This window comes from Marmota monax, unplaced genomic scaffold, assembly GCF_021218885.2.
Source record: "Marmota monax isolate L192 unplaced genomic scaffold, Marmota_monax_Labrador192_F-V1.1 WCK01_AAM20220418_F8-fsc00005, whole genome shotgun sequence".
Lineage (NCBI taxonomy): Eukaryota > Metazoa > Chordata > Mammalia > Rodentia > Sciuridae > Marmota > Marmota monax.
The window spans coordinates 12,781,158-12,806,091 of NW_026692254.1; the positions used below are offsets into that span (position 1 = coordinate 12,781,158).

Sequence of the window (24,934 nt, forward strand, 5' to 3'; positions counted from 1 at the left end):
GTGAGCCACTGCGATTACAGGTGTGAGCCACTGCATCTGGCTTGATCTTTTTTTTTGTTATATATTTCTCAATCTTATTTTTGTATGAGGGAAATTAAATGTGATATAAGTTACAAATACTTTTTTTCCTGATTTGTTGTTGAGTTGCTCATGAAGGTGATTATTAGGCAGGATTTTTTTCTGTAGTCAAATTTGGCCATCTTTTATGTTATCACTTCTGTGTTATTGTTGTGTTTTTCCATCATGCACTTTGTAGCATACTTAGAAGGATCTTCTGCACTTCAAGATTCTTCAAAAAGTGTTTGAATAAAAAATAAATAAAAAATTCTCTGAACAGTGGATTGACTCTAGTCCACCAGATTTAGGGTCCTGAATGAGGCTAAGGGTGGGCCTGAACCTTTGACTCTGTGGACATCAGATACTACTGCTCCTGTGTAGAGGGATGGAGTCTAATTCACAGTGCTTGGTCCAGAGCTTGCCCACAGAAGAGTTCAAGGGCAATTATTGAAGGAAACAGCCTCAAACTAGCTGGTTCCTCCACATACACATACAAATGGCATCGTGTGGGTCATCTTCAGGCCTAGTAATCTGGTTTCCTATGTGATTTATCCATGTTCAAGTAAGACAAGGCCAGAAGATGTGCACATTTGGCCTTCATACTTAATATTTAAAGCCACGGACTCTTTTCTTCCTAATGTTCCTATCTGGTTACTGGCATTTGGGGAAAAGCTGGGCCACCGAAGTTGAGATGAAGCTAAACTTGTTGTTGGTTGAGTGACCAGAATGTTTAAGTAGGTGAAAAATAAACAATGAACATACATTCACCTCAAGATGTGGATGGGGAAATGATTCTGGAACTCGTGGCTGGTCTGCTTTGGGGTTATGCCCTTGCTGTTTTTGTTTGTAACTTGGGCTAAGAAGAAGAGATGAAGAGGAGAGATGAGGGGTGAGGTCACAGGAAATCCACACTGTGTCCGCCCTTAGCCCAGCTGAGGACCCAGCTTTCCTCAAGGCCCTCTCCTTAGGGTGTCAGCTCCCCTCCTCAGGGCAGCAGAAAGAGGCTTTCTTCACCCTCTACTCCCCTTCAGAAATTCCAGCACCATAGGTTCACCCTAATCTGCCAAAAGCAGCTGAAAAACAGGGCAAATAGAAGGGTTCAGGCAAAGGAGGTCTTTGAGCCCCAGTTCTGCCGGGAGAAGGCACCCTGTTCACTTTCCCGTGTAGACCTGCAGATCACATCTGCATGGGACTGAATGAAAGGGCCCACGACAGCCTTTACACGACCTTTATGGGCTTCAAGGGGATTATTCACACTGTGAAGTGGATAGTGTCTCTCTTTGGGATACATGAGTGTGTTTGGGAGTGTTTGAGGTTAGGGTCCACCAACTCAAGACAGCAAGGAGAGGAAGGGCCAGAGTGGGGCCCTGGGGCTGGGACCAAAGCAGCACCTGGTATCGGAAACCCGATGGTGGGGTGGTTACAAGGGACCAAGAGATAAGAACTGGTCGCCAAAACTCATCTGGGGATCTGCGGTGTGGAGGTAGCAGGGGGCCTCCCTTGCTACAGAGGTTTTCCGAAGCCGCGATTCTCAAGGGATTCTTTCCAGGGCCCCAGCACGCAGTCGGGAAGGGCTGAGCAGGGCGCGGTCGCCACAGCCCCTCAGCGCAGCAAGGGCTCCCGAGCCCGCCAGGGGGCAGCGCGGCGCCCGGGGCAGGGTACCGGCGCAGTAGAGCTTCGCCTTCACCTGTTCTACCCGCTGGAGGACCAGACCCCTACAGCTCCCAAGCCAGCGGGTCTGGGGGCACACCCGGGAATCTGTGTGCTCCCCAGGGCGCCGTCCAGGCTTCCAGAACCTGGGCTCCAGTCCCTGTCCCCGAAGCCATCCCCGAAGGACCCAGATCCCAGGTGTGCCTGCCCGTCTGCCGACTGTCCTTGCTTTGGGGCCGGGGGAGGTAGCACCCGGCAAGAAAGCATCTTTGTCTTCCTTTCCTTCCCGCCTCGCGCTCTCTCCAGGAAGCATTTTCCGATCCCCATTTTCTGGGCGCGGGTGGAGCTGGGGGCGGTAGGAGAGGCCGAGGCGGGGGCGCGGACCGGCCAGCCGCAGGCGGGTGCGGGGTGCGCCCCACGGCCGCGCCGCGTGCATCCGGCAGAGGCGGCTCTGCGTGCCGTACGCCGCGTCCCGGGCGCGCCCGCCGCTATTCAGCTTCCCGGGCTCATTAGCAGTCTCCGTGTGCGGCTCGGCGCGGGCTCACAAAGAGCTGCGGCGGCGCCCAGCGCTCGGCCTCGCGGACAGAGCCGGTGGCGGTGGCGGCGGCAGTGGCTGCGGCGGGGAGGGGGCGGCGGCGCACTCGCGCAGCCTGGTGCCAGAGCCAGGTAAGCTGGGGGTCCCTGGCTTCCTGAGTCGCCGGTGGCCGCAGCCTGGGGGCGCCCGGGTCGGCGCGGGGATCGGGGGGCGGATAGGGGGACGCAGATGCTGCAACTCAAGTGCTGACCCCCAGACTCGGCGGGGCTTCGGAGCGGCAGCGGAGGGGGACGATCGGAGGGTCGGACTGCCGCTTGGTTGTGGGGGTGGAGACCCGCGGCCCCACTCCACCAGACCAGCCGGTCCCTGCCCCCACTGACCGGCGGGCGGGCGCGGCGGGGACCAGCGGGCGACTCCTGCATCCAGGGCTGGGGCTCCGCGGTGAGGGGCGACCCGGTGCTGGCAAGAGGCGCTGGTCGGCGGTGGTTGCCCGCTTCAGTACCGCTGGGCTGGCCGGGCCGCTAGTGCTTTTGGGGGCCCCGCTTGGTGCTGGCACCAAGTCCCGGTACCGGGCGGCAACTCCCGAGTTTGGGGTCGCTGTTGGATTCGCTGCCTCCGGGGAATCGAGCTCTGATTTCTCCTCCTCCCCTTTTCCTTTATAATGAGGCCCATGGGGAAAACTCCTCAATTAAAAATTCCACACACCCTTTCCCCTGGGCAGCCAGAGCGGGGCTGGGGGCATGTGGCTTTGCTCCTTAGTCTGGCCCCTTCCCTATGGCAGGCACAGCCTGACAAGACTGTTGACAGGAGATCTGGCCACAGATTAGGAAGGCAAACATTGATCTCCCGTCCCCCAGGCAGTGCTTTATGCAGGGCAGTGGGGGGTGGACAGTGTTTGGTGGGCCTCTGTAAGCGAAAGCTAGGAGTGAACTCCTCCTGGGTCAGCGTGTAGAAGAAGGGTCCGGGGGTCCGGAGGGTCCTGACGAGAGAGTTCTGCCCTACTGCTGCCTTACGGGATGCCTGATAGTCTTAACTTAGTATATACTTGCAGAAGGAAGACTTTTAATTGTTTCAGATCAATTCAGATAGGAACTGTCAGGGGCCAGACTTAAATCTGTGGATTCGTGTAGTCAACTCGCCAATAGCTATGCCAAGGTGAAGTATCCAAAATCTGGCATCTTGTACCTGACACTTCATACGTGGGCTCATCTGTCCCTGGCCTCTTCAACCTCCTGTTCTTTCTGGGTATTGTCTCCCACTCCTTTGAGGAAAGACAGTGGTTTTACAAATAAAGACCTGAAAGCTTTGAGGGTCAGAGTATGACAACTTTTTCCACTGTAACAGCTCTGCTGAGCCCAGAGCCTGTGGGTAGCCTTCCTTTGGAGCAGGATTCCTCCAGTGAGATGAGGCAGAGGGTTCTCTGGTGAGCAGCAGCCGAAGGCAGGGGTGGACACAGAGCAACTACAGTGCCTTGTCCTACACCCTTACTGCTGGGTGGCCATACGTTCTCCTTCATACTCAGCTGTCACTGGAAAGGACCTCTGAACTTAGGATCTTCTGGGCAGGAATAATACAGATTTGGAACCTGCTGGGACTCTGAGCAGCATTAAGGGTGTAAGTGGATGAATTGGAACATGGCTGTTGTTAGCCCTCGGTGCTGACAACCCTCCCCAGGTGGGCAGCACCGGCACTGGTGAGGAGGCCCTATCTCTGGAGCTGGATTGGATCTGGATGATGGCCCTGGTGGGGGTCTTCTCTCTCATGTGTTAGGGAAGTGGCTTGCTCCTCCCCACTGCCTGCCTTTTCATCTGTGGGGTACTGGATTCCTGCAAGCGCAGGCTGAATCAGGTGGTCTGTGAGTGTGTGTGAGCTGGGAGGTGGGGTGGGCACTGGATGCCTGTGATGATCAACTTCTTGTTCTCTCTCATCTTGTTTGCTTTCTGGGGTACCTCAGGCCCAAGTTATGGCTTGTTTGCTTGTTTGCATAACTGACCTTTGAGTTGTTCTATGCCCTCCCCCCATTTTTTAAAATTAAATATTAGTTTCACAGGAATAATTGGTGGGGATGGATTGTGAAATGGAGGCACATAAATATCTAATTTGCCAACTGAGCTAAGAATGCTAGATAAAAATAAAAGATAATTGTAAAAGACACCAATCGCACCCCTGGAAGCTGAGAGAGTGCTAAAACACCTTGATTTTTCCTAGACAAAACTGAGGAACTCAGAGGAAAAACACATTTGATGGTGAGGTTGGGCTGGGCTTTGTTTGGATTGGGTGGTGGTCAGTGAGGCCTGTCAGAGGGGGCAGAGCATACACAGAGCATGGATGCAGAGGTCCCCTCCAGACCTCAGCTTCTCCCAAGTGTTCCTCTGTGTTTCCTGCCCCAAATACCTGCCCTGGTGACTCAACAGGTGAGAACCTCTGGTCTGAAGTCTTTGAGAAATCTTTACTTTCATGTGGGGAGTCCGAAATGGCTAATGGCAGATGGACATGGAGGATCTGAACACATCTCTGGCTGGCCTCTAGGGCCTTCCAGGACAAGTGGTATTCACCTGCATATCCTGCCCTGCAGTATGGTCCTTAAAGATCAGGAGAGAGCCCTGAGCATGAGTGGCATTCATGGCTGTAGCATTCACAGACTGTGCCCTTGCCTTACTGCTCCCAGTTCCCTACCTCTGCTGGTGGCCGTGAGGACTGGCAATGTGCAGGCAATGGTGGGGAGTGGTGTAGCCATTGACCTGCAGGCAGGCATTCTCTGGGTCATGTACCAGGAGGCAGCCTGGGTGCCTGGCAGGAGCTGGAATGATGCTCATTTGGTCTCTTGGATGGTGGTTGGGCTGATAGCCCACAGGGAGGATTCTATGCCTGCTTCCTCCTCCCCAAGTCCCCCCACCCACCACCTGGGTCAGGGCCAGCTGGAGTCTCTGAGCAGCCTGCTGGCACAGGCTGAGTCAGCTGTCGTGGGCACTGTCTTCTCTTGCCTCTCCTGCAGCCAGTCCTCTCCTCTGTCCCCATCCAGACATTCAAGAAAGTCCAGGGAGGACAGCGCCCTCAAGGTCGAACCATCAGGCTCTCTTTGAGGAACCCTACACATCAGGGGAATGCCTTTGCTATGTGAATTTTTTTTCTGTGCCAGCTTTGGCGTTTCCCAGAGTTGGGTGCTGGGATTGCCCCTCTGTAGATTGGACCCATGCCAGTCTCTCATTTTCTCAAACCTTCAATGGCTCCCCAGTGCCTACTCCACACCCATATTCCTCCACAAGATTTTCTGAGCCCTCACTCCCAAGCATGCTCTCAATAAGCTGCCCAGCCTCCAGTCAGACAGAATATCTGCCCAGATTTGCCTTGAGTTGTCCCTACCCTGTTGTCCCAAGACCTTGGCCCAGGCCCTTGTATCTGTCCTTAATGATCCCAAATTAATGTGGGTTCTTTCCCTTCATTCCTTTGGTCCTCAATTTTGCTTGGCTCCTTCTGTCTCAGGGCCTTTGTGCTTGTTGTTCCTGCTGCCTTGTCTGTACCTCCCCCAGGTATCCACCTGGCTTGCTCCCTCCCTGATTTCACCTGTCTGTATACATGCCAACTCCCTGATCAGCCTCTATAAATTGATATCACTTCTTCCTTTTCTTGTGAATCCTGTTTTGTGATTCTCCTTAATGCTTAACATTCAATGTCTCATTTATGTACAGTACTTGTTTGTTTATTGTCTGTCTCTTACCACTCAAATGTAAAGACTTTGTTCACCTCTGTATTCCCAGTAGCTCCAATAGTGCCTGGCACATAGTAAACCCTCAGTGCTATTGTTGGTTGAATGTAAGAATGAATGAAATGCAGGAGCATCATTCTGCCTTTTACCCTGCTTGACTCCCCACTTCTCCTTTCCCTGAGACCCAGAGCAGGCATCAAACTGTATTCACATTTGGATCCCTCCTAGAAGTGAGCACAGACTCTTTTGCTCACTGGGGAGGCAGGATAGAGCTATAGATTGTACAGTGCAAGCCAGTTTTCAAATGGGACAGAAGAAACTGTTTGGGAAAGTAATCCATCCCACAGAGTGGGCATTCTGATTTTGTAATGAAATTCCTTTGGTTTTTTTGGTTGTTTTGGTTGTCAGGTATTCCCTGCTTCTAGAGCCGGCCAGCCTGCATTCTCCCTGAAGTCATCTTGGATGCACATACACTGGGAAAGAGCACCCTCTTTCCCAGTTTCTCTTCCTCTTCCATCTGGATGTTTCTAAACTTGTCTAGAACCTCATGTCAGGTCCCAGCTGTTCTGTCTGTCCTATTGGCTGGTCTTTCCTTCCACAAACCTTTTCTTGCCTGACTTTCTTTTGCTTGTGTTTTGACCTGGCCAGGAGAAGCACTCTGGTTTTATGAGAAAGGCAGAGTAAGATAGGAAACCAGGTTGGAATCTAGAATAACAAGAGCTCAATTCCAGCCTGGTTGTGCTGCTAATCCCTGGGACCTCTGCAAACCACGGACCTTGGGAGCCTTTCTTAGTATCTGTAATCCATGCATTGTACTTCTTGCTCAAGGTTGTTTTGATGCACGAATGAAATTCAGAATTGACCTGGTGCAGGGTATCATTATGACAGCAAGGTCTTCATGTGGTGCCTGTGTAGGCTCAGGCCTGTTATGGCTTCTCCTTTTTTGCTGGGCGTTGCATGGGTCAGATTTGTGAGTTACAACTACAGCCCAGTAAGAAAGTGTATAGACACTTCATAAACTCTGAAGTGAGGTTCCAGTGTAAGGTGCTACATCTGTTGTTTTGTGTTTGAAGGATTAAAACTCAGAAAGAAAAAAAAAATATGCAGTTGAGATTCCTGGATTGACTGACTGCAAAAAATCTTAAGGTTTTCTGGAACTGAAACACTCCAACATTTAATTCCAGTGTAATTAAAATCACATTGTGGGGCAGTTCTGTGTGTTGAGTTCTGTTCCTCTGTGTTTGCTGTTGTAAGTAATTTCCCACTAAATCCCAAAAGCAGGCCTCGTCTTAACTTCTCAGCAAGGAGACTGAGGACTGGGCAGCTGTGACTTGCCCTAAGGCACACTGCTGTTGGAGGGCAGCGCCACATGTGAGCCTGAATTGGGAGAGGAGAGTGTGAAGAGCATGCTCCATACCTGTGGCCTACAGGAACCCATTTTACATTAGAGTTGTTTTTCAACTGGGTGAGTATGACTGGTACTTGTGACCACTCATGTGACATGTATAGGGGTTAATTTTCAATGTGTGCCTAGAGAACCTGATGCCTAGTGGTTGGAGAGTTGAGGATGTGTCCTAGATAATCGGGGCTCTTCACAGAGCTGGGGAGGAGGCTTGAGGGCCTGCCATACAGGAAAACAGCCATTGTTGGTGGGTCCCTAGATGTTTCCTTTCTGCACTGGAAGTGAACATGGATACTTTGCACTTCTTGTCCCTAGAATCAATTGTGCAAGGAGACATTTGGTTCTGAACCTCTCAGCCACTTATCCTGAGCAAAGATGAATTAGAAAATACTAAGTAGAAGAACAGTCTGGAAATCTAAAATTTTAAGTTGGGGTGTGTGTGTTTATGTGTGTGTCTGTGTGTGTTTGGTTGGTTTTATAGTTCTGGGCTTTGTCCCCAGCAAAGCAGCTCTAACTAGGAATTTCTCTGAACTATTATATGCATTGTTAATTTAAAAAACATGCATACATGTTTTCCCCAGTTTGTTTAATTATTAATTTCATGGAAAAATGTATCATTTCAAAAATAGGAAGACCATTAATTGAATGCATGTATTTAGGGATGATGGATTTTTTGGGTCTGACAGCAAGTGTGTGCATTGTTCAAATAAAACGCCGTGTGTATTTCTCAGTCCTTTGGTGTAGTAAGTGAGCCATGTGCTCTAACATCTGTCCATATTATCTAGAGCTGGTGACAGCTGTCATTGGTGGGGTGAAGTGGAGCTGGCGTTTGTATTAGAAATCAGAAGTTTGAGAAAGCCAGGCTTGGCCTCCACCCGCCAGCTGTAGAAATGCCACTGCTCAGAGTTTGACTTGACTCATTGTAAGGAGGGCACATGTGGGTCTGTGCTTCCTTCTTTAGTGGCTACCGAATGACTGTGAGTATGACATGAGATTAGATGTGTGCAAACATTCTGTTACAGTGAAGTGCTTGGTCAGTACAGTTACAGGTTAGGGTGTGTGTGTGTATATGTGTGTGTGTATGTGTGTGTGTACATGTGTGTTCTCAACTTATTTGCCATCTTAAATACCTGTTAACCACTTTGGGCCCTCTAGCTGGCTCAGATTCTGGATGGCAACAGTGAAAGCAGTTGGCTGATTGATGGATGAATTGATTCTAGTCACAGGTCCCAGTGCTGTCCTCCTGGCCTGACTTCTAGATCCTGAGCCACTGGGGTGGGACTTCATTAGTCAACATGGTGGCTGTTTCTCCAGGAATAGGCTAAGGTGTGAAGTTTTCCTGTCTCACAGTCCCTACTAGATGTGCCTCACTTTGTGCACATGTACTGTGAAGATACTTCCCTTTGAGTGCTAGGAATCAGGCAGCTGGAGGGAAGTGTGCCAGGGTATTTCAAGTTGGATGTGTGGCCTGCCTTTGGTTCTTTGGGGAACATCTTTGTGTTAGCTTGGAAACTACTGATCTTGACTTTCCCTTGGGCTTCAACCAATTTTAGCTTAAAAATTAATTGCATTTTATTAAGTAATGGTTTTCTTCTTGATCACAGGTGGGTGTGTGCTTAATCAGCAGTGGTGACTTGTGCTACTGCAGTTGATTTGCTGCACCCAGAGGCAGTGCCACCTCTGACTTGCATTGACTTCCTGTGGGGAACTGCCTTGGGGGACCCCTGGGCCGGCAGCATTCTCTGCCTTGCTTTAGGACCCTTTTCCTTAAGTCTCTGTATGTGCTGTTCCTTTTATCCATCGTGTAGGAAGGTTTATCTGGTATGAAAATAGAGGGTGGCTGGGCATTTAAAGGGCAGCCCCTTACCTTGCCCCTGTTATTCATATCCTTTGATACTGGAGGACTCTGCAATGCTAGAACTGAGGGAAAGTGTTCTTCACTTAGGTACTCCTAGATCCCTTTGCTGAGAGTTTTGTCCATCCATCCATCCATTCATCCGTCCAATCATCCATCCATCGGGTATTTATTTTCTGAGTACCTGCTGGGATCCATCTTTCTTCTTTCCTAGTTATAGATGGGTAGAGTCAGGGGAAGGGAGTGGAGAGGAACTGCTGGAGAACATGTGCTGGCATCCTGGTTCTGGGACCAGGGTCCTCCTAGAGAAGCATAATCCAGGAGATGCAAGAGTGCCGGCTGACTGAGGTCTGGTCATGGGCCCTATCCTGGAAAAGTGTGTATTTGCTTCTTCAGAGCAGAAGAGCCAGCCAAGAGGGGGGCACCCTGGGCACAGGAAGTGCCCAGTTTGTGGTTTGTGTAGGTCAGAGCTGGAGATGGTGAATGGGGAGGAGGGATGCCTCCTGACCATCCAGGAGTGGAGCTGCCCTGGATGGCCCTGAGAGTCCTTGCTATGGATCAGGAGCAGAGCAGGTGGGGCAACAATAATGTACACAGTTTACCAAGAAAATTCTCTGAAATCAAGCTTCTTGAATTGACAGGCTGGAACATGGGGGAGGGGTGCCAAAGGGGCCCTTTGAGGGGCACTTTCAGAGGTGAGGTGAAGGTGCCTAGAGGGGCAGGAAGGACACAGGACAGGACACATTGAAGGGTATGGAGGCAGGTGGGGGTCCTCAGGGAGGGGTGCCGTGAGGATGCAGGGTGAGGGAGTGGACACTAGGAGCCTCCCTTCCCACTGCGTTCTGTAGGGGGCTGAGGTTGCCAAGTCCCAGCCTTGCTCCCATGGATGTTTCATTTTACCCTTTGGAGATTTACAGGCTTTCTAGATTAAATTGCCCTGTTTTCTTACAAGCACAACAAAATCTACAACAAAACATACATCACATTATTAATTTGCTCTCACAGAGTTAACCCATGTTGCTCTGCTGACTTCCACACCCCTCACCCCATGCTGGTTCCCGTTGTCTGTGGAGCACAGGCAGTGTGCTGGAGAGACTTGTAGTAGGACAGGGACCCGGGGCTGCAGAGGGTGATATACCTCTTTGCCCACCTCATGACTGGCCTTGGGGCTGTCTAGGGACACAGGCAGTCATTATAGGGCCTTCTGATGGTTTTCTGGTCTCTACTGGGAAAAAGGAGTGCAGTTTCTTCACTGGCCAAGGAGATTTGGGAAGGTCAGGGCAGAGCTGCACCTGTGGTCAGATATTCTGAACCACACTGCACTGTAGGAAGCTGATTCACAGGCCTCCTGTTTATTTTTTTTATTATTATTTGTAGTACTGGGGATTGAACCCAGGACCTCATGCATGCTAGGCAAGCACTCTACCACTGAGCTACTTCCCTAGCACCCCCCCCCCTTTTTTGTTTTGTTTTTAATTTTGAGAGATAGGGTCTCATTGAGTTGCTCAGGTTGGCCTTGAACTTGCTATCCTCTTGCCTCAGCCTCCCAAGTCACTGGGATTGCAGATGTGCACTATGATGCATCCATCTTGTGGCCCATAGCCCTTGGGATGCCTGCAGCCCTTGCCCTTCCTTCCCCATCCAGTCCTGAAGAGGATGAGGTATCCATTCATCTTCTGGGCGATGACCTGATCATGTCAAGCCGTGGGAAATCCCAGTTTTATAGATAAGTTGTGCTCCTTTTTTTAAAAAAAATATTTGTTGATCTACCTTTATTTATTTATTTATATGTGATGCTGAGACACAAACCCAGTGCCTCACGCATGCCAGGCAAGCATGCTACTGCTGAGCCATAACTACAGCCCAAGTTGTGCTCCTTTTTAGAGATGCAATTGGTCTGCTTTTCCTCTGTGGCTCAGGGCAGAGGTAGAGGACTGTAATCCCTGTCATGGGGTCCATGGTTCCCTTTACCAATGTCTGCTGGAGCTCAGAAAAGGGTAAGTCTGCCTTTATTACTTCCAAGCCCCATAACTAGGGACAGCCTGCTGATTACTGGGCTGCTTAGAAATGAGGACTTGAAGGGGAGAAAGCTGCAATGATGTGGGGGGAGACATCCCTATGTACAGAACTTTCTGCCATCTTCATGGTTTTCATCAGACACATAATATTACAGTGTGGTTCACATTGACTGATGTCCCAAACTTTCTTTCTTCCCTTATGTTATAGAGAAGCCTAAATCTGATGTATTTAAGCTGTCATTATTTCATAGCAGAAATACTGCTGGTTGTAGTTGGTGGTATCTCTGCCTTTCTCTACTCAAGGGAGGTGTCTGCAGTAGGGAGCCACTGCCTTACTCTGGACATGGGCCATCACTGTGCTGACTTGGTCAGGCATAGGTTTGCCTGAAGGTACCTATGGAACCAGGAAAGTCCCATAAAATCCACATGTATTTGTGGAGCTACACATAAGAGTTTGCCCTTTTTTAGGTAAAATTAGTTTTGGTTGTCAGGAAGTAAAGGGAGATAGACATGCTGTGCTATTTTGGAAGACATTAATGTGGGACTGATTTTCATTCCACTCATCCATTTTTTGGCAGTGGTCCCCAAGCTATCATACAATATTCCTTACTGGAAACTGTCCAAGCTGACCAAGACCCAAACTCCCTTCCGAGTATTCATTATCTAGAATTCATGTCAACTAACTGATCACTTAGACTCTACTGGACCTTACATCTCAGAAACTTTTTTTCCCCCCAGAATCTTTTGACATGAGAAATTTTATTTCCCCCACGTGTCTGTAGTGGAACCTATTTTTTAACAAACAACTCACTTAAAATACAGCAATGCACTATATAAGTAATGAGAAAAAGGCAGACAAACTAATAAGGAAAGGAGCAAAAGAAACACACACACACACACACACACACACGATGTTTGATAAAGAGATGAAAAGGTGCTCAACTCCATTAGCTGTTAGGGAGAGGCAAACTAAATTGTAAAGTGTGAGACCATTACACATCCACTAGGCTAAAATCAAAAGAGCAGCAAATGGCAGGTGTTAGGATGTAGTGTAACTGGAACTCACTGGGGCATAGATTCCTACAAGTGCTTGGGAAACTGCAGATCAACTAAAGTTAAATTTACATATGCTCTATTACCAGCAGTCCCAATCCCAATTAAACTGAGTGAAGTGTGCATGTGGCCACTAGAGAAAGGCAGAGGGAGATTGGACACGCAGAAGGGGAGCCAACATGAGCACAGAGACAAAGATTGGAGTGATGCAGTCATGACTGAAGGAACACCAGCAGCCATGAGAAATTGGATGAGGTGAGAAATGGATTTTCCCTTACCACCTCCCAGAGGGACTGTGGCTCAGCTGACACGTTTCTACCCAGTGAAACTTCTTTTAGATTTTAGTCTCCAGAACTGTGAGAATATAAATGTGTGTCTGAAGCCACCTAGATACATGATTATTCATTATAGCAGCCCAAGGGAACTGATACAGTCCTTAGGGGACACACCCAAAGTATGATTAATTGCCAAAATGCAAACAAGCCAGATAACCATCAGAAGAGCAGATCAAGACATAGATTTATTCCTGCATAGATACTATATAGCAAACTGAGAATGAACTCTCCATAAGTGTATGTCACAGCATGGATGCATCCTGCAACATAGTGTCAAGTGAAAAATACCTAAACACTAGAGTCCAGACTGCCGGATTCCACTTATCTGAAAGTCAACAGGCAACTTATCTGTGGTGTTGGAAATCAGTTGTTCTTGGGAGATGGTAATTAGGGGAGGCATGAGCAGCAGACCTTCTGCAGGTGCTAATAATGCTCCATTTAAAAAATCTGGATGTTGGGTTGTATGGATGAATGCATGGATATAGAGCTTTACTATACATATATTGTTTTTCATTAAAAAGTTTTTAAAAAGTGCAGCACGTCATCTTGGAATTTTCAAGGAAAACTTTGAATTGACCAACTCATGGCTTATATTATTGCTGGAACAATACTATCTGAATCAAGATTACATTTAATGTAAAATAATTAAATTTTGCTATTACAATGAATACTTACTAATATTTAGACACAAACTCTGTTTTCTAAATGAGATCAAGTTATGTAAAACCCAAGAAAGATAGTAAAATCTATACAGATTTAATTGGTATGGTTAGTTAGATAAAATGAGCTTTTCCCCCTGCATGTAAAAGGAGGCATAGACCTTAAGAAAATCACACAAATAACCCAAATGTTGAAGCATCAAATGTTGTGATTTATATTAAGTAAGAAACTAAAGAGCTTTAGGAAGAATGATCAGAAGGAATGAGTGCACATGAACAATTCCTTTGGGTCAGTCCTGTATTCCTGGCAGCCCAGGAATCATAAGTGGAGGTTCTGTCTAGGCAGGATCCCATCACCCCAGCTCCCAGAGGGGGCTTTTGTCTTTTCCCATGTCCTTCCCCGGCATACTGTTTCAATCCATGAGCTCTGTGTTAATCAGCTCTCTATCACTGTGATAAAATGCCTGAGTTGATAATCTTAAGAAGAAGAAAGGTTTATTTTGGCCCACTCTTTCAGAGCTTTCAGTCCATAGTTGTTTGGCTCCGTTGCTTTGGGTCTGTTGCAGCATGTGGTGGAGGAGCATGTGGTGGAGCCAATCTCCACCAGTTCATCTGATGGTGGCTGGGAAACAATGAGAGACAAGAAAGGGCTGGGGTCCCAGTATCCCCTTCAGGGACATGTCCCCAGTGACCTAACTTCTTCCTTCTAGGCCCCACCTCTTAAAGGTTTTGACTGTCATTAGTGCCACGGACTGGTATTTAAACCTTTAGCTTATGAGCCTTTGGGGGACACTTATCCAAACCATAGCAGACTTTGCTCCAGCTCTGTCCCCCACTGTCCTCAGAGCTCTTGTACTGTCTGTGAGCCACCAGAATGGGGCTATGTCACTGCCTGCAGAGGACAGAGACTGCCAACCTTATGACACCTTGGCCTCATTGGCTAGACAGTTGGCTTCAGTGAGTACCACTGTGGCCATGGAGTCATCTAAACCTTTGTAGGAGTCCTGTTGTGTGGCAGCCTGTTGGGGGCTTTGGTATTCTCAGGACATCCTGTGTGGCCAGCGCCTCTCTGAGCAGCAGCTCACCCATGTACATGAGCTCACTCCCCCCTCAGCATCCTATAAGGGAGGTGCAGCCCAGCAGGACCATAGCTTTTGGGTTGGTGGTGTTTGTGCTGCGAGTCATGTCACCTGTGCATGGTGTTACCTGCAGCTGCTCCTGGTTTGGAAGAGGAGCTCCAGGGAGAGGGCACTCAGTGCGATTAGCCCCTCTGGAGATAAGGAAATAGAATCTCAGATGAGTATTAGGCCAACGCCATGAGGTGGCAAAAGCAGAGTCTATGTTTGCAACAGGCCTTGACCCTGTAGGTCCTCAGAGCCTTTCCCAGCTGGACCCTGGCTTCTCTGGCTCATCAGACCATAGCATGGCTCTTTGTGGGAATGGGTGACAGGTGCTGTTCTCCCCCAGCTGATCCTGGACATTATTTATAATGTCAGCCTCTTAGCGGTGGCAGCACTGAAGGGATCTTAGAAAATGTCCTCTCTAACCTCTCAGGTGTTCCGGAGGGTCCCCCATGTCAGAGGCCAGAGCCCACTTTCCTGGCTGCACACTCAGGGTTGTTTTACACCCTGTGACATATCATGCCATTCCAACCAAAGCTTCCCTGTGGTCTTGTCATCTTTTCAGCCAGGGGAGCTGTCCTGATGGTCTTTCCCTGTCACCTTGGCATTTTGCTACTGTGGTGTGTTTGGTGACATTTGTGAATGTGATGGTTCTGCAGTGCCCTCCATTGCCGAGGCTGCCTCTACAAATGTAGGGCTGGACTATCTGAGCACGAATTACAAGTGCATCTTGTTTTCCTATCTGGGATGTTCTGCCCCATCTGTATGTCTTGTCACTCTCTAGGGACTTTTTGCCTGTCACTGTCCTGGGAGCTGAATGACCACCCAATGGAGAGCAGGTGTTTGCTTCTCGGCTCTCTTCCCTCAAAGCTGTGAATGACTATCTGTAGTGTGTATTATAAGTTTTATTTTTACAGCTTCTCCCTCTTCTACCTACATGCCATCTATTGCCCTGTCCCTGGGTAAGGCTGCCCACTGGGTCCCAGCTCCATCTACTGCCTTGTCACCTAGGGTTACTTCTGGGTCCCGACACCCAGCACAGTGCCCAGAACTCAGCAGCTGCTCAGTAAAAATGGCCAAATGATGTTTTACCAGCTCCACACCTACGCCCCATTTCACAAAAACCAGAGTACAGGACACAGCTCTGCTCCAGATGTCTTTTCTGCAGTTGTTCCCAAGAGATGAGCAGGGTTGTGAAGTAGGTAGTGACAAGAGACAAAACCCGCTGTGGCCTCAGAGATTCTATGTCTCCAGCTTTGCTCTGGGTACACTCTTGGCCCCGTCCTGGGAACATGACAGTTTCATTGCATGGCCTGAGGACCAGAAAGGACATCCAATGGAAATAGCACCCCTTGGATAGGAAGAGCCTGCGGTTATTGTCCCAAGGTGTGGGGGTCTAAGGGCTGGCTCTGTGGTGGCCCTCACACTCCCAGGCCTGTTGAGAGCCAGCCTGGCAAGGCTGTCTCCAGGGTCTCTTTGCTGGTATTTGTGATGTGGAAGCTATTCTGCTTCTGGAGGGGCTGTCATGCCTGGACTGTGGTCTGGGTTTTAGAAGTGGGCTTTATAGCTCAGGAGTCTAGATATGAACATTCTCATCTCACCTCTGTGGCTTGACAATTGCTCCTTGCCATCTGATCACCTTGGGGAGACCAGGACCTCTCAGGAGTGAGCATCTCAGTGTTCATGGTGTGAAACTCAGCCATCACACTTGGTTTTGGCACACACACAAGCCAGTGAGGAAGGTTGGACCTTACCTTCAGGGAGCTGTTGACCTTGCTGTGTTCGTGGGGGAGGTAGAAGGCAAAAGCCACACGGGACTGGAGCAAGGCATTGCAGCAGGGTGCGAGATTCAGCCTTGAATGAAGCGGTCATCACTGATGGGGGCTAATAGCAACCTGAGGGTAAAGCAGGTGGACATCACTGCCACTCCTCAGATGCAGATTGTACACAGTGACTTCCTGCCAAAGGACAACGTGCAAAGGGAAAACAGAAACCCCACAGGCACTGCTTCAGCTGGTGGTCAAGGGCCACATCAACAGTGAGTCGAGCCCATGGTGTGTGCTTCACTGCTGTGGTTTTCCTCCCCCAAACCTATAACCTTAGTCTCATCATGAGGACAAATAGCAACAACAACAACAACAACAAAAACCAACTTTAGACAAATTCCCATTGAGGGACATTCTACAAAATATCTCCCTAGCACTCTCCAAAAATGTCAAGGTCATCAAAAAGAAAACGAGGAACTATCATGCCCAGGAGTAGCCTGAGGAGACTTGATGACTACATGTGATGTGGTGTCGTGGATGGGATCCTGGAACAGAAAAGGCCATTAGGAAAACACCAAGGAAATGTGAATGAGCTATGGCCTTAGTAACAACAACGATCAATCTTGCTTCATTGGTCGTGATGTACTGTACTAACGTAAGATGCTAATAAAAGGGCAGAATGGGTGTAGGGTATGTGGGGACCATGTTCAATCTGCTTAATTTTGCTTTAAGTCTAAAGCTTCTAAAAACAGAAAGTTTATGAAAAAATTGGGAGCTGGTTGAATCCCATCACCTCTGTGTCCTTTGGTGGTAAGACCTTGGCTTGGGGAGCCTCATTCACTTCCAGACACTCAGCTGAGTTGTCCCCATTGGACTTCCTTTTCTGTCCCCATGAAAATTGGGTTTAGAGGAAGTTCAGTTTATTATTTAGAATATATATGTATGTATATATCGCCCCAAAGTTCTGGGTGCTTGAAAATAGCCAGTTTCTCAGATGCAGTCTGACCAGGGGTTGGGGGGTCATCCACAGGAGAAGGAAGCCCAGTGGTATGAGAATGAAAGATTTCAAACACAAAAAAATCAGAAGCCCAGTTGCTGACATCGATAGCCCAGGGAATCTTGCTCCTGTGCTGCTGAGCACACTCTGAGGGGCACTAGCCAGTTTTCATTGGCTCAGTGACCTGGCATAGCAGTGCTCTGGACCTCTGCTGCTTTTTGTATTCACCAGAAATGGGTACTGAACATTGATGCTGCCCTTCCTGTTCAGCCTCTGGAGTCACACAGGTAGTGACCAGAGGCTTTTTTTTTTTTTTTTTTTTTTTTTTTAGGGTAGAGGGTAACATTGGTGGAGGCTAACAATAGACAATAGTGACCAAAGCTGATGTGTGTGCAATTGATGGCTCAGTGAGGAGGCAAAGAGAGCTGAATCTGTGTGGCCTGGGCTGGCATTTTAAAGATTTATGGATGGGGCCATGCTGGGATTGATTCCATTTGTTCCCCACAAAAAGGGCGACATGGTGGGGACACAGAAGAAAATAAGACCACAGCTAAAACCCTGGGCTTCAAGTAATTTCTTTTTTTTTTTAATTTATTTTTTTATTAGTTGTTCAAAACATTATAAAGCTCTTGACATATCATATTTCATACATTAGATTCAAGTTGGTTATGAACTCCCAATTTTACCCCAAATACAGATTGCAGAATCACATCGGTTACACATCCACATTTTTACATAATGCCCTATTAGTAACTGTTGTATTCTGCTACCTTTCCTATCCTCTACTATCCCCCCTCCCTCCCCTCCCATCTTCTCTCTCTACCCCATCCACTGTAATTCATTTCTCTCCTTGTTTATTTTCCCATTCCCCTCACAACCTCTTATATGTAATTTTGTATAACAATGAGGGTCTCCCTCCATTACCATGCAATTTCCCTTTTCTCTCCCTTTCCATCCCACCTCATGTATCTGTTTAATGTTAATCTTTTCTTCCTGCTCTTCCTCCCTGCTCTGTTCTTAGTTGCTCTCATTATATCAAAGAAGACATTTGGTATTTGTTTTTTAGGGATTGGCTAGCTTCACTAAGCATAATCTGCTCTAGTGCCATCCATTTCCCTGCAAATTCTATGATTTTGTCATTTTTTAGTGCTGCGTAATACTCCATGGTGTATAAATGCCACATTTTTTTTATCCATTCATCTATTGAAGGGCATCTGGGTTGGTTCCACAGTCTAGCAATTGTGAATTGTGCTGCTATGAACATCGACGTAGCAGTATCCCTGTAGTATGCTCTTTTAAGGTCTTCAGGGAATAGTCCGAGAAGGGCAATAGCTGGGTCAAATGGTGGTTCCATTCCCAGCTTTCCCAGGAATCTCCATACTGCTTTCCAGATTGGCCGCACCAGTTTGCAGTCCCACCAGCAATGTACAAGAGTACCCTTTTCCCCACATCGTCTCCAGCACTTGTTGTTGTTTGACTTCATAATGGCTGCCAATCTTACTGGAGTGAGATGGTATCTTAGGGTGGTTTTGATTTGCATTTCTCTGACTGCTAGAGATGGTGAGCATTTTTTCATGTACTTGTTGATTGATTGTATGTCCTCCTCTGAGAAGTGTCTGTTCAGGTCTTTGGCCCATTTGTTGATTGGGTTATTTGTTTTCTTATTGTTTAATTTTTTGAGTTCTTTGTATACTCTGGATATTAGGGCTCTATCTGAAGTGTGAGGAGTAAAAATTTGTTCCCAGGATGTAGTCTCCCTATTTACCTCTTTTATTGTTTCTCTTGCTGAGAGAAAACTTTTCAGTTTAAGTAAGTCTCATTTGTTGATTCTTGTTATCAACTTTTGTGCTATGGGTGTCCTATTAAGGAATTTGGAGCCCGACCCTACAATATGTAGATCGGCACCAACTTTTTCTTCTATCAGACGCAGGGTCTCTGATTTGATATCTAGCTCCTTGATCCACTTTGAGTTAACTTTTGTGCATGGCGAGAGGAGGGGATTCAGTTTCATTTTGTTGCATATGGATTTCCAGTTTTCCCAGCACCATTTGTTGAAGATGCTATCCTCCCTCCATTGCATGCTTTTAGCTCCTTTATCAAATATAAGATAGTTGTAGCTTTGTGGATTAGTCTCTGTGTCCTCTATTCTGTACCATTGGTCCACCCTCCTGTTTTGGTACCAGTACCATGCTGTTTTTGTTACTATTGCTCTGTAGTATAGTTTGAAGTCTGGTATCGCTATACCGCCTGATTCGCACTTCCTGCTTAGAATTGCTTTTGCTATTCTGGGTCTTTTATTTTTCCATATGAATTTCATGATTGCTTTATCCATTTCTACAAGAAATGCCGTTGGGATTTTGATTGGCATTGCATTAAACCTACAGAGAACTTTTGGTAATATCGCCATTTTGATGATGTTAGTTCTGCCTATCCATGAACAGGGTATATTTTTCCATCTTCTAAGATCTTCTTCTACTTCTCTTTTTAGGGTTTTGTAGTTTTCATTGTATAAATCTTTCACCTCTTTTGTTAGGTTGATTCCCAAGTATTTTATTTTTTTCATCTTCTCTAACTTCCATAAGTGTCATCCCCTGTGTTTTTGGTAGAGGCACAGGATGAAGAGAAAAGGAGTGAGCTTCACAAGAGAGGGAGACCTCATCCTATAAGTGGGTGCAGGCCTGTTGTCATGTAGCCAGCAAGGATGGCCAGGGCTTAGTGGAGAGTCCGACGGGCCTGCCAGGACCCAGCCTGCTCCTGTCATCCAGTACGACAGTGGGACCCCAGCTCCTCCATTTGTAGCATCCATGACACCTGCTTTGCAAGACCTTGTTGAGTAATGAATGAGACTGGAGTTGGCACATGGGAGTTGTGTGGTGTGGGACAAGTGAAGTTGAGTGGTGGGGCTGGATGGAAAGGACGCCCCCGTGGAATGCACAAGACCTGCATTGTCAGGGACTGCACTGTTTGGATAAGTATCCCCCAAAAGTCCATGTGTTAAAGGCTTGGTCCCAAAGGTGGTGCTGTTTGGAGGTGCTCTGGACCTTTAAGGGATGGGGTCTTGTGGGAAGTCCTTAGGTAATTGGGGGCATTCCCCCAAATGGGGATTATGGGATCCTGGCCCTGTCTTCTCTTTTTCTGTCTTTTGCTTCCTGGCCGTCAGGTGAGCAGTTTGCTCTGCCACATGTTTTCTGCTCTTGCCGTCCAGCATGCCCACCAAAGGCACAGAGCAATGGGTACACCCCATTATGGACTGGAAACTCCAAAACTGAAGCCAAAATAACCTTTTTCTCTTTATAAGTGTTTTTTTCCGCTCAGGCATTTTGTTACAGGAACAGAAATCTGACTAACACAGGGATGTTAGACTAGTCATGGCCTCCTTACTTCTCACTGAGCCAGTCAGATGAAATGATTCCTGAAGGTCTTACCACTCATCTGGATTGCTTGACAAAATTAGTTTGAACCATATAAAACTTGCTGTTTTTTAATGCCAAATATAGGCAAAATTCCATATGCTTCAACTCACTGTAGCATTAAAGCAGTTTTTGGCACGAGCAAACACTTTTATTTTAAAAGCATTATTTTTACTTATTACTTATATATGAATTCAGTGCATTAGAAAAATAAAGATAAGTGTAAAGAAGGAAACTTGAGACACCTTATTCTTCCCACCAGGGCCTGTTGTTCCATGGGTCTCTTTAACTGTGCTTGGATGCACGTAACCGCCAGACCCCTTTCTCTTCCATCATGGATCAAGAGCCGCTGTCCGAGTTCATGGAAGCTTTCTCCCACACCCAGCTGTCTGAGTTTGTACTATCACTCTTTGAACACACCCCCAGGATTAGATTAGTTGGAGTAGCTGAGAATGTTTTCCCTCTGTGAACCAGGCTGTAATAAATGTCCTTGTCGCTATTTTCTTTCCTCCCTCCCTCCCTTTTCCCCTCCCTCTCTCTTTTCTCCCCCTTTTCCCTCCCTCCCTCCCTTCCTTCTTTCAGATACTCATGATTGTTTCTTTATGATAAGTTTTCCCAAATATTTTGCTGGGCAAAATAGTAGGGGCTTCAGATTGAGCTGCAGAAATGTTTAATTGCCCACTCACAGTATGAGAGGGAGGCTCTTTCTCCCTGGCCCTCTCTCCCTCCTATTTTTTTCTCCCTTTCATCCCTTACTCTCTCCCTCTCCTTCCTTCCTCTCCTCTCTCCCCTCTTTCCCTTCCCTTCAATCCTTTTTTTTTTTAAATACCAGGGATTGAACCCAGGAGTTCTTAACCACTAAGCAATATCCCCAGCCCCTTTTATTATTTATTATGAAACAAGGTCTAAATAAGTTACTCAGGATCCTGCTAAGTTGCTGAGGCTGGCTTTGAACTTGCAATCCTTCTGCCTCAGCTGCCCCAGCCGCTGAGATTACAGGTGTGCCCCACTGTGCCCTGCTTCCCCTTTACTCTTGCATGTACATCCTTTGTCGTTCCCCTCCACTCCGCCTGCCTCTCGCTCCTTCTCCCTGTCTTGTTTGATGGCACACTTTTTTTTTTTAATTTTTTATTGTTGGTTGTTCAAAACATTACAAATTTCTTGACATATCATATTCCACACTTTGATTCAAGTGGGTTATGAACTCCCACCTTCACCCCATACACAGATTGCAGAATCACATCAGTTACACATCCATTGATTTACAAATTGCCATACTAGTGTCTGTTGTGCTCTGCTGCCTTTCCCATCATCCACCCTCCCCCCTCCCCACCTCTCCCCTCCCCTCCCCTCCTCTCTCTCTACCCCCTCCACTGTATAACCCTGAGGGTCTCCTTCCATTTCCATGCAATTTCCCTTCTCTCTCCCTTTCCCTCCCACCTCTCATCCCTGTTAAATGTTAATCTTCTTCTCCTGCTCTTCGTCCCTACTCTGATCTTAGTTACTCTCCTTATATCAAAGAATACATTTGGCATTTGTTTTTTAGGGATTGGCTAGCTTCACTTAGCATAATCTGCTCTAATGCCATCCATTTCCCTGCAAATTCTATGATTTTGTCATTTTTTAATGCAGAGTAATACTCCATTGTGTATAAATGCCACATTTTTTTTATCCATTCGTCTATTGAAGGGCATCTAGGTTGGTTCCACAGCCTTGCTATTGTGAATTGTGCTGCTATGAACATCGATGTAGCAGTGTCCCTGTAGCATGCTCTTTTTAGGTCTTTAGGGAATAGACCAAGAAGGGGAATAGCTGGGTCAAATGGTGGCTCCATTCCCAGCTTTCCAAGAAATCTCCATACTGCTTTCCAAATTGGCTGCACCAATCTGCAGTCCCACCAGCAATGTACAAGTGTACCCTTTTCCCCACATCCTCGCCAGCACTTGTTGTTGTTTGACTTCATAATGGCTGCCAATCTTACTGGAGTGAGATGGTATCTTAGGGTGGTTTTGATTTGCATTTCTCTGACAGCTAGAGATGGTGAGCATTTTTTCATGTACTTGTTGATTGACTGTATGTCCTCCTCTGAGAAGTGTCTGTTCAGGTCCTTGGCCCATTTATTGATTGGGTTGTTTGTTCTCTTATTGTCTAATTTTTTGAGTTCTTTGTATACTCTGGATATTAGGGCTCTATCTGAAGTGTGAGGAGTAAAGATTTGTTCCCAGGATGTAGGCTCCCTATTTAACTCTCTTATTGTTTCTTTTGCTGAGAAAAAACTTTTTAGTTTGAGTAAGTCCCATTTGTTGATTCTAGTTATTAACTTTTGTGCTATGGGTGTCCTATTGAGGAATTTGGAGCCCGACCCCACAGTATGTAGATCGTAGCCAACTTTTTCTTCTATCAGACGGCGTGTCTCTGATTTGATATCAAGCTCCTTGATCCATTTTGAATTCACTTTTGTGCATGGCGAGAGAAAGGGATTCAGTTTCATTTTGTTGCATATGGATTTCCAGTTTTCCCAGCACCATTTGTTGAAGATGCTATCCTTCCTCCATTGCATGCTTTTAGCCCCTTTATCAAATATAAGATAGTTGTAGTTTTGTGGATTGGTTTCTGTGTCCTCTATTCTGTACCATTGGTCCACCCGCCTGTTTTGGTACCAGTACCATGCTGTTTTTGTTACTATTGCTCTGTAGTATAGTTTGAAGTCTGGTATCGCTATACCGCCTGATTCACACTTCCTGCTTAGCATTGTTTTTGCTATTCTGGGTCTTTTATTTTTCCATATGAATTTCATGATTGCTTTCTCTATTTCTACAAGAAATGCCGTTGGGATTTTGATTGGCATTGTATTAAACCTATAGAGAACTTTTGGTAATATCGCCATTTTGATGATGTTAGTTCTGCCTATCCATGAACAGGGTATATTTTTCCATCTTCTAAGATCTTCTTCTATTTCTCTCTTTAGGGTTCTGTAGTTTTCATTGTATAAGTCTTTCACCTCTTTTGTTAGGTTGATTCCCAAGTATTTTATTTTTTTGGAAGATATTGTGAATGGAGTGGTTGTCCTCATTTCCATTTCAGAGGATTTGTCGCTGATATACAGGAATGCCTTTGATTTATGCGTGTTGATTTTATATCCTGCCACTTTGCTGAATTCATTTATTAGCTCTAATAGTTTCTTTGTAGAGCCTTTTGGGTCTGCTAGGTATAGAATCATATCATCTGCAAATAGTGATAATTTAAGTTCTTATTTTCCTATTTTTATGCCTTTAATTTCTTTCATCTGTCTAATTGCTCTCGCCAGTGTTTCGAGAACTATGTTGAAGAGAAGTGGAGAGAGAGGGCATCCCTGTCTTGTTCCAATTTTAGAGGGAATGCCTTCAGTTTTTCTCCATTCAGAATGATGCTAGCCTGAGGCTTAGCATAGATTGCTTTTACAATATTGAGGTATGTTCCTGTTATCCCTAGTTTTTCTAGAGTTTTGAACATAAAGGGATGCTGTACTTTGTTGAATGCTTTTTCCGCATCTATTGAGATGATCATATGGTTCTTATTTTTAAGTCTATTGATGTGGTGAATAACATTTATTGATTTCCGTATATTGAACCAATGGCACACTTTTTAATTAATTAACTAATTTAAATTAGGTATACATGACAGCAGAATGCATTTTGATTCATTGTACACAATTGCAGCACAACTTTACATTTCTATGGTTGTACATGATATAGCGTTACACCATATGTGCAGTCATACATGTACCTAGGGTAATGGTGTCCATCTCATTCCACCAACTTTCCTACCCCCCATGCCCACTCCCTACCCCTCCCTTTCTTTGTCCCATTAAGTTCCTCCATTTTTCCCATGTCCCCCCATTATGGATCAGCATCCACTTATCAGAGAGAACTGTCGGCCTTTGGTTTTTTGGGATTGGCTTACTTCACTTAGCATGATATTCTCCAACTCCCCCCATTTACCAGCAAATGACATAATTTTATTCTCTTTTAACGCTGAGTAATATTCCATTGTGTATATATATCACAGTTTCTTTATCCATTCATCTATTGAAGGACATCTAGTTGCTTCCACAGTTTAGCTGCTAGTGATTTGAGCTGCTATAAACATTGATGTGGCTGAGTTACTATAATATGCTGATTTTAAGTCCTTTGGGTACAAACCAAGGAGTGGGATAGCTGGGTCAAATGGTGGTTCCATTCCAAGTTTTCTAAGGAATCTCCATACTGCTTTCCAGATTAGTTGCACCAATTTGCAATTCCACCAGCAATGAATGAGTGTTGATGGCACACCTTTGAGCTTGGGTCCATCAAACAGCATTTCAGCTGCCCCTCTCTCCTCATAGTGCACAG

General features: G+C 46.5%; 1 protein-coding gene across 8 annotated transcripts in view; it reads left to right on the top strand.

Annotated features, from left to right (window-relative positions):
• The first annotated feature begins 1,719 nt into the window (after nt 1-1,719).
• Nucleotides 1,720-24,934, top strand: part of Apba2 (amyloid beta precursor protein binding family A member 2) — a 273,246-nt gene continuing 250,031 nt past the window's right edge. For 5 of the 8 annotated variants that reach the window (XM_058576702.1, XM_058576698.1, XM_058576713.1 and 2 more), the window contains exon 1: nt 1,720-1,905. The gene's annotated coding sequence lies outside the window, so the exon portion shown is untranslated. Of the gene's footprint in view, nt 1,906-2,267; nt 2,374-24,934 lie in introns of those variants that run through there. The other 3 variants (XM_058576710.1, XM_058576699.1, XM_058576704.1) reach the window with 1 other exon arrangement.